Genomic DNA, 9,916 nt, shown 5'->3' on the forward strand with positions numbered 1-9,916 from the left:
GGGAGACATTTCAATGACCTAGGAGGAGCCAGAAGCGGTAGAGTGTCTCCACTATACTAGTAGTAATTGTTTTTCTGGGTAGCTGTAGAGTGTCTCCACTGTACTGGTAGTAATTGTTTCTCTGGGCCCAAGACAGGACAGCCCATCCACACTAGTAAGTAGTAAAATCAATTCAAAAGCCCTATATTTACTGAATGAGAGGCGCTACCCACACTCAGCACACTGCCCCCCAAAAAAACATGGGTGCTCTTCTTCCTCCTCGCTCCCACCCACCTCACATCAGCTCGCTCCACTCGTACCCCCAAATTCCTCACCTCGCTCCTACAGAAAACCCCAGCTCCCCTTCTTCCTCACTACTACAGAAAAAACCTCAGCTCCCCTTCTTCTTCACTCGCACTACAACTAGGCTCGTCATTCGTTACTCTGCTCAAATCTGTGAGCGCGAAGCGACGCCCTCGAGGAAAATGGAGTCGGCTGACCCCAGCGCCAAGAAGATGAGGCTCCCGCCAGCGGCGACGCCTGTTGTAGATCCCGCACCCGGAAGCGCGGGGAGAAACGACGACCCCGCCCCATCGGATCCTGGGAACCCATAGAATCTCGGGTGGACCGCATCAGCGATCTCCCGGATGCCGTCCTTGGGGAGATCATCTCGCTTCTCCCCACCAAGGATTGCTGCCGCACCCAAGTCCTCTCAATTCGGTGGCGCCCTCTATCGCGCGTCATGCCCCTTAATCTCGACTGTCGTTAGCTATCTCTCTTCAATGATTTTGAAATCCCCAGAGCCATCATCTCCTCCCACCAGGGCTCCATTCAAAGCCTTTGCATCCCGTCATGCTACCTGAGCAAGCATACCATGCCCTGCATGGTGGATGCCTGGCTGAAATCCTCTGAATTCACAAAACTACAGCTGCTTGAGTTCTACTATTCCCATGGAAATCACATACCACATACTGAACGCCATGAACTTGTGCCCTCAGCACCGATGTCCATCTCGCGGTTTTCCTCCTCTCTCCACACCGCCACCTTTGCGATATGCTACCTACCAGACAATCTGGTACTAAACCTTCGACTCCCATTTCTCAAGAAACTTCCACTTGTGTGGGTTCGTATATCGGAGGCCTCATTACACAACATCATCCACTCTAGTTGCCCTGCCCTAGAGTGCTTGGTGCTCGTTTTCACAGTTAGAATCGGTTGTCTCCAAATAAAGTCGCCTAACCTTGTAAGAATTGGAATTTCTTTTGACGGAAGGTAGCTCATCATCCAAGATGCCCCTTCACTTCAAAGGTTGATCCTTGATTCTAGTTATTCACCGTTGCAAATAACCATCCTCTCTGCACCTAAACTGGAGACCTTGGGTGTAATACATGATCTCTGTGCTCATTTCAATATGGTGTTTGGCTCCACAGTTCTTCAGGTACTTTATATTATTATCTACACTTGTAACCATAAGCTGCATTTTAAGTTTCTGCCCATAAGTTATATATCATCTTGAAGTACACATTTTGTACTAATATTATGTTCTATGCTCAATGAAGAGTTTCTCCATGGACGGCCTATCAATGGTGTTGGATTTTGTCATGATCTTATATATCCAAATGATTAGTTTTGATCTGAACAAGATTATTGGCTTGCTGCAATGCTTTCTATGTCTGGAGAAGTTGTATATAAAGGTGATAATTTCACACGCACATTGGAAGCCCGCATATAGTGTACTAGAATTAATCGTTCAGTTGTTGCTCTTTTGGCACTCTTTTTTTAGACCTTAACTGTTTTCAATCTTCATGTCTATTTAGGCAACAGGACGGGGTAAGAAAGTTATAACCAATCGGTGGATTCGTAAGCATCGGGATTTTCTCACTTATCATGAGATTCGATTGAAGACAATAACGCTAGAACGATATGTAGCCAACCGTGCAAACACTAGATTTGTCACATTCTTCCTACTGAATGCGAGGTTACTATTGTCCATCAGGCTTAAGTTTATCAGCAGCATGGCTTTGACGGATGGGTATGTTGAAGAGCAAAAAAAGGAGTTTCAGGTGGGCAAAAGAGCATCTGAACATGTCGGGCTTCTATTTACAACATATTGTGGTCATAATCTAGTAAATTTTACAACCCAGGATGTTCATTCTATGGACCTGACCGATCCATTTGACTGTGACTGCCGAAAACAGTGCTGGAGTTAGATGTTGTTGCCCTTTTCAACCTAGGCTTTTTTTGTAAACCTGATGAACAATTAACCCTCATGCTTTTGTACAGTTTGTAAGCTGGAGTTAGATGTTCTTGCCCTTTTCAACTCGGCTATGACTGTCATATTTTCTTTGAAACAAGGCATTGCTTGCCATTCATTTAATTTAGAGTGAAATATTATAACAAATCCCAATCAAGGGACATAACATTACTCTCGCCGGCTGCTTGAGCTCACTGTGCATTACAGAAGCCAAGTGATTAGCCCCCACCAGCACCCACAAACTTATTTCAAACTAGCACATCAAATGGGCTGTAAATTTTCATAGGAAAGGTTGCATGACCGTGACAGATTTGGATTCTGACATTTGGGACCCGTGAGGAAATAGCCTAGCCAGTCAACAAACGATTCTGCCTACTAGCCGTTGGATTGACATCCAACATCTGTCGTGTATCTTCTATCTCTTGTCTTCTTCCTCCAGCCGCCCAAACCGAACCACCACGTCGGCTCTACCTGCTCCCACATCCCATGGCTGGTTGCGCCTCCGCCGCCCTACCGTACGTACCCTCCAATGTTGGCCAGTCCCTCCCTCTATTCCCCACACGTCATGTTATTCTCCGGCGACGTCAGCCCCAACACGCACCCGCACTCGAGCCAGTCAACCCTCGTACTCCCCTCCGCCTACGACTGGACCGGCGCATCTTCCCCGGCTCCTGTTCGTTCCGTCTGAGGCCTCGTCATCGTCCTTCGCCTTGCGGCCTTGGTTCGCTCGCCGTGCGCGGTGCGTCGCCCTCTTGCATTGTCAACGTCGTCAACAACCGAGAGGAACAAGGAGATGACTGTACGTGGAGAGGATGACAGTAGGGACCCACCAGCGTCATGGCAGTACGCAAGCAAGTGCCTCTATATTACAAGCCCAAAATATGGTACCTCCTAATGGTTGGACATCTGGAGCTCACGCCATTGTCAACGTAGTCAATAAACGAGAGAATTACACTACGAGCGGCTAACACCAAGGACCCAGCAGGTCGCGCGGTTTTTTTAGGAACAAGCAATTGTTATTTATACTAGTTTTAGCGACGGATCAGGGTAACAACGGGGCTGTGCGGGGGCTGTGGCCCGTCTAGCCAGGGTTTTATTTATGTTTACCACATCATGAGCCTAGTTGTGTTTTTTTCTTGCTGAAAATGGCTAGCCCAGTTCTATTATTTAAAAGAAATACCCAAACAAGGCCTACTTGCTTTATCGGCCCTGCTGGGCTGCAAATCTTTCAAGACGAGGAGAGTTTCATTCGGTTTGCCCAGAAATGGGTTGTACATTTTTATAACACATCAAACCGGGAATTAGTTTCAATTTTTTCATTACAAGATTTTAAATTCCATTGATTTTTATGCGTGGACAATTATTTGGATTTTATATTTATATAAATAATTTTTCAAAATAGTTTGAATGTGAATCGATATTTCTGGATTAAAAACAGTTGACCGCATCGAAATATGCAAAATTTCGTATAATTTTTAACCATGGCCACAATATGGGGTGTAATGCTAACAAAAAGAAGATGGGCTCCAAAAAAAATTCTTAAGAATTAGCAAATGGGCTGTACATTATTAGAAATAATGGCAGATGGGTTGTCTGCTGTTTTCCACAGATTTGAGGCTGACTTGTGCGCCTACTACAGGTTGACGCGTATGCTTTCATAAAAAAAAGGTTGACGCACACGCAACACCCTGTCAACTTAGTCAACACATGAGAGCAGTGACTGTTGGATGTCCATCCAACGGCTGTCGTGCTTCTTCAATCTTTGCTCTTCATGCTCCAGCCGCTCAAACAAGCGCGGGCGGGACTGCCTGCTCCCTCCTCCCCACGGCCGGCTGTGCTGCCGCGCAGGCCTCACCGTCCCATCGTACTCCCATCGTTAGCCTAGTCATCCCTCTACTGACCCACACCTTCTGTTATTCTCCGGCGACGGCAAACGAACCAGTAAACCCTCGTACAGTCGTACTCCTCTCCATGTGGGCATCCACTGTCACGTCTTCCCCAGCTCCGCGTCGTCCCCTTCCTAGGCCTCGCTGTCGTCCACCGCCCTGGTGCTCTCGGCGCGGCGTGGTCAATGTGGTCAACGACTGACTTCCATCGAAAGAGTACTGTACGTGGAGAGGTTGACAGCTCGGTCCACGGCGGCCGCAAGGAAGTGCCTCCTTATTACGGGCAAAATAATTATTCCTCCACCTGACAGCGGGGACCCACCGGACGGACCACCGTATTTCGCGAAAAAAACGTTTCCCCCCTGACTGCTGGGACCTACCAGCTACACCTTCGCACGCAAGGAAGTGCGTCCGGGCAAAAAAAACAAAACAATTCGCCAGCTGACTGCTGGAACCCACCAGCTACACCTTCGCACGCAAGGAAGTGCATCCGGGCAAAAAAATGATTCGCCCCCCTGACTGCTGGGACCCACCAGCTACATCTTCGCACGCAAGGAATTGCCTGACAGTCGGGACCCACCTGGTCGAAGCATACGTAGCATTGTCATTCTGGTCGCGAACGTGTACGTACATACTGGTGGATGTAGAGGCGTGCACGTGTCATAGTAGAGGCGTGCACGTGTCGTAGTAGAGGCGCGCACGTAGCATGTACACGTATATACAGTGGCCAGGGTGCAAGAAAGAAAATATGGCCACGTATGTGTACATACGGATGGGGTCTCGAACGCCTACTCGCGCATATATACGTACGGCCAGGGCTCGTGTACATTGGCTGGGTCGGAACAGAGAAACAACATCGTCGTCGTGTTCATGGGGAGCCAACCGGCTGGGTCGGAACGGAATGCGTCATTGTGTTCATCGGGAGGGCTTGGACGGAACATGCGATGGAAATGAGGCCTGGTGTACCGTAGAACGAAGGAAACGGCCTTGTGTTCGACCGGCCACGTTTGAAACGGGATCCTGTTCATCGGGAGGGGTCTGGTGTACCGCAAAACGGAGGAAACGGACCTCCTACGGTCGAAACGGGGGTCCTGTTGATCGGGAGGGGTGTGGCGTACCGCAAAACGAACGAAACGGACCTCCTACGGTCGAAACGGGGGTCCTATTGATCGGGAGGGGTGTGGCATACTGCAAAATGGACGAAACGGACTTGTGTTGGAGCGCTACGGTCGAAACGGGGGTCATGTTCATCGGGAGGGGTGTGGCGTACCGCAAAATGGGACTCCACAGGATACTATTCATCTCTACCGTCGACCTCCTCCAGCCTCCACAGGCTACTGTTCATCCACCGTCGACCTCCTCCAGCCTCCACTTGCTACTGTTCATCCACGGGCTCCTGATCATCCAGCCTCCACCGCGCGCTACTCCACCGGCTACTGTTCAACCATCCCTCTCCACGGGCTCCTGTTCAACCACCCCTCCACCATCTACTATTCATCCAGCCCTCCACGGGGTCGTCCTGTTCATCCAGCCCTCCACGGGGTCCTGTTCATCCAGCCCCAACCGGCTCGATCGATCGGGGTCCTGTTCATCCAGAGGCAACGCCACGGGTCCTGTTCATCCACTCCCACCACTCACTGTTCATCCCCCCCCCACACACAACGCTCACTGTTCATCCAGAGAGGCAGCATCGATCGGCTTTAGTTAGCAGCAGTAGCGAACGAATCGATCGCTCGGGTTCAGTAACGCGTAACCTGCAGTGCAATCGCTCAGGTTCAGTTAGAGCCCAACGCCTCGCTCGGGTTCAGTTAGAGCCAACGCCTCGCACACACGCGCGTACGTGTACGAGAGAAACGCGCATCGCTCGGCCCCCGACCACCCACCGTAACCGGGAACTCCCCGAAATTTTCCTCGCCCTCGCTTCTACCATGGTTTTTTCTGTCATGGACGGCCCAAAGAATGTCATGCAGCTGCGTCTCCGGCCCGCCCAGGATGAAAAGCCCATTTTCTGTCATGATTTTTTGTCATAGAAGTAGGATCCCACCACATCTATGATGATACTGGGTTTTGTCACAATTATCGCCATAGAAGTGTCATATGTATGACAGAAAAAAATTCGTTCGGCCCAAAATGTCACGGATGTGTCTTTTTTTTGTAGTGGAGGGATCATAAGTGGGAGGCTTGTCCAATTAAGGACAGCACCCAAGCACCGGTCCACCCACATATCAAATTATCAAAGTAACTAACGCGAATCATATGAGCATGATGAAAACTAACTTGACAATAATTCCCATGTGTCCTCGGGAGCACTTTGCTTTATATAAGAGTTCGTCCAAGCTTATCCTTTGCTACAAAAAGGATTGGGCCATCTTGCTGCACCTTTGTTACACTTGTAACTTGTTACCCATTACAAATTATCTTATCACAAAACTATCTATTACCGATAATTTCAGTGCTTGCACAAAATACCTTGCTGAAAACCGCTCATCATTTCCTTCTGTTCCTTGTTGGGTTTGACACTCTTACTTATCAGAAGGACTATGATTGATCCCTTATACTTGTGGGTCATCATTCTTAATTACCACCGTCACCACACCGTCGTGTTGTCGGAACTCATCTACTACTTCACCTCTCTTGCTGGATCGAGAAGGCGAGGACTTCATCAAGCTGAACGTGTGCTGAGCGCGGAGGTGCCGTACATTCAGTACTTGATCGGGATGGATAGTGAAGGGTTACGACTACATCAACCGCGTTGATAAACGCTTCTGCTTAGCGATCTACAAGGGTATGTAGATGCTCTCCCCCTCTCGTAGCTATGCATCTCCATGGATAGATCTTGCGTGTGCGTAGAAATTTTTTGTTCTCCATGCAACATTACCCAACAAAAAGAACAAAGAGAGAGATCCAGTCTCGGAGGTGCTCCCGCCCCATCGCTGCCATGGAGGCCATGGACCAGAGGGGGAACTCTCCTCCCATCTAGGGGGGCGGGGGCAAGGAATAAGAAGAAGGAGGGGGATATCTCCCCTCTCTCCCGGTGGCGCCGGAACGCCGCTGGGGCAATCATCGTGACGATGATCTGCACCAACAACTTCGCCGCCATCAACACTAACTCTCCCCCTCTATGCAGCGGTATAACCTATCTATTCTCGCTTTAATTCTCTATTTAAACATGGTGCTCAACACTTTATATTATTATCTAATGATATGTGGTTATCCTAGGATATTTGAGTAGATCTATTTTGTCCTATAGGTTGATTGATGATCATGATTGGTTTGAGTTGTATATTTTATTTCGGTGTTGTCCTGTGGTGCCCTCCGTGTCGCGCAAGCGTGAGGGATCCCCGATGTAGCTAGGGTGTTGCAATACGTTCATGATTCGCTTATGGTGGGTGGCTAGAGTGACGGAAGCTTACGCCCGAGTAAGGGTGCTATTGCATATGGGATAAAGAGGACTTGATACTTAATGCTATGGTTGGGTTTTACCTTAATGAACTTTGGTAGTTGCGGATGCTTGCTAGAGTTCCAATCATAAGTGCATATGATCCTAGTACGGAAAGTATGTTAGCTCATGCCTCTCCCTCATATAAAACTGCAATAATGATTAGCGGTCTAGTTATCGATTGCCTGGGGACAAATCGTTCTCTTGTGTTACAAAAAGTTATCTACTACTTTTATTATCTTGCAATTTATCCGTAATGTTCGGGGAGCAATAGCGTGGGTGAATATTCTCGTGTGTGCTTATTTTGCTTTATCACTAAGTAGTTTTTATTTTGTGCTCTTGTTTTATATCTTTAGTTACGGGTAGAAAAGGCAATATACCAAGAAATATAGTTGTACCTACTAAACCAATGGTTGAAGAACCACCCAAAATCAATCATACTACTGAAGCTTTCTACTTGGATCATCTACGATCCCTATGTGCTTGTACTGAAACCCCAACTAGCTTAGTTGAGGGAAAATCATTAGATGAGCATCCTTATTTTGTGCGACATCGCTTGTCTCAAAAAGGGAAACTTTTATGGCATCATATTAATAGTTTGTATATTGCTATGCTTTGAATTTATGCGAAATACATGATTTTACTTGTTGTTCTGAAGACCCTAAAAACACCTTTCTTTCCAATGTGAGTTTAAGGATAATGGAATCTTATCTTCTTATGCCAAGGTTGTTTATAATTACTATGATGTTGAACAAATTGAAGAATTTGTTACTTTTAAGGGTGCTTATGAAATTGCTTTTTGATTGAAAAGTATGATGTTACTCTTTACAAATATCAAAATTTTGCCATACTTAAATATTGCTATGAAAACTATGCTTCTAATGCTTATGTTAAACCATATATTGAGGACTCCTCCGCTGTCCAAGAAGAGAATAATATTTTGCAGGAATCTATGGAAGAAGAAATTGATGAAACTGTGAGCTCATTAGATGAAAAAGATGAGGAGGAGAGTGAAAAACAAAAGGAGGAAGAGCGGATTGATCGCCCTATTGGAAATATGCTCTAGAGGCAATAACAAAATGGTAATTATTATATTTCCTTGTTTATAATAATTGTTTATTATCCATGCTAGAATTGTATTGATAGGAAACTCAGATACATGTGTGGATACATAGACAACACCATGTCCCTAGTACGCCTCTAGTTGACTAGCTCGTTGATCAATAGATGGTTACGGTTTCCTGACCATGGACATTGGATGTCGTTGATAACGGGATCACATCATTAGGAGAATGATGTGATGGACAAGACCCAATCCTAAGCCTAGCACAAGATCGTGTAGTTCGTATGCTAAAGCTTTTCTAAATGTCAAGTATCTTTTCCTTAGACCATGAGATTGTGCAACTCCCGGACACCGTAGGAATGCTTTGGGTGTGCCAAACATCACAACGTAACTGGGTGGCTATAAAGGTGCACTACGGGTATCTCCGAAAGTGTCTGTTGGGTTGGCACGAATCGAGACTGAGATTTGTCACTCCGTGTGATGGAGAGGTATCTCTGGGCCCACTCGGTAGGACATCATCATAATGTGCACAATGTGATCAAGGAGTTGATCGTGGGATGATGTGTTATGGAACGAGTAAAGAGACTTGCCGGTAACGAGATTGAACAAGGTATCGGGATACCGACGATCGAATCTCGGGCAAGTACTATACCGGTAGACAAAGGGAATTGTATACGGGATTGATTGAATCCTTGACATCGTGGTTCATCCGATGAGATCATCGTGGAACATGTGGGAGCCAACACGGGTATCCAGATCCCGTTGTTGGTTATTGGCCGGAGAGTTGTCTCGGTCATGTCTGCATGATTCTCGAACCCGTAGGGTCTACACACTTAAGGTTCGATGATGCTAGGGTTATAGGGAATAGATATACGTGGTTACCGAATGTTGTTAGGAGTCCCGGATGAGATCCCGGACGTCACGAGGAGTTCTAGAATGGTCCGGAGGTAAAGATTTATATATGGGAAGTCCTGTTTTGGTCACCGGAAAGGTTTCGGGTCCTATCGGTAACGTACCGGGACCACCGGGAGGGTCCCGGGGGTCCACCAGGTGGGGCCAGCGACCCCAGAGGGCTGCGTAGGCCAAGTGTGGGAGGGGACTAGCCCCAGGTGGGCTGGTGCGCCCCCCCCCCACCAAGGCCCAAGGCGCAGGGAGAGGGGGAGGGGGCAAAACCCTAGGTCCAGATGGGCCTTAAGGCCCACCCTAGGGCGCCCCCCTCTCTTCCCCCCTTTGGCCGCACCCTAGATGTGTTTTGGGGGCTGCCGCCACCCCTAGGGAGGGAACCCTAGATGGGG

The sequence above is a fragment of the Triticum aestivum genome, chromosome 1B, assembly GCF_018294505.1.
Source record: "Triticum aestivum cultivar Chinese Spring chromosome 1B, IWGSC CS RefSeq v2.1, whole genome shotgun sequence".
Lineage (NCBI taxonomy): Eukaryota > Viridiplantae > Streptophyta > Magnoliopsida > Poales > Poaceae > Triticum > Triticum aestivum.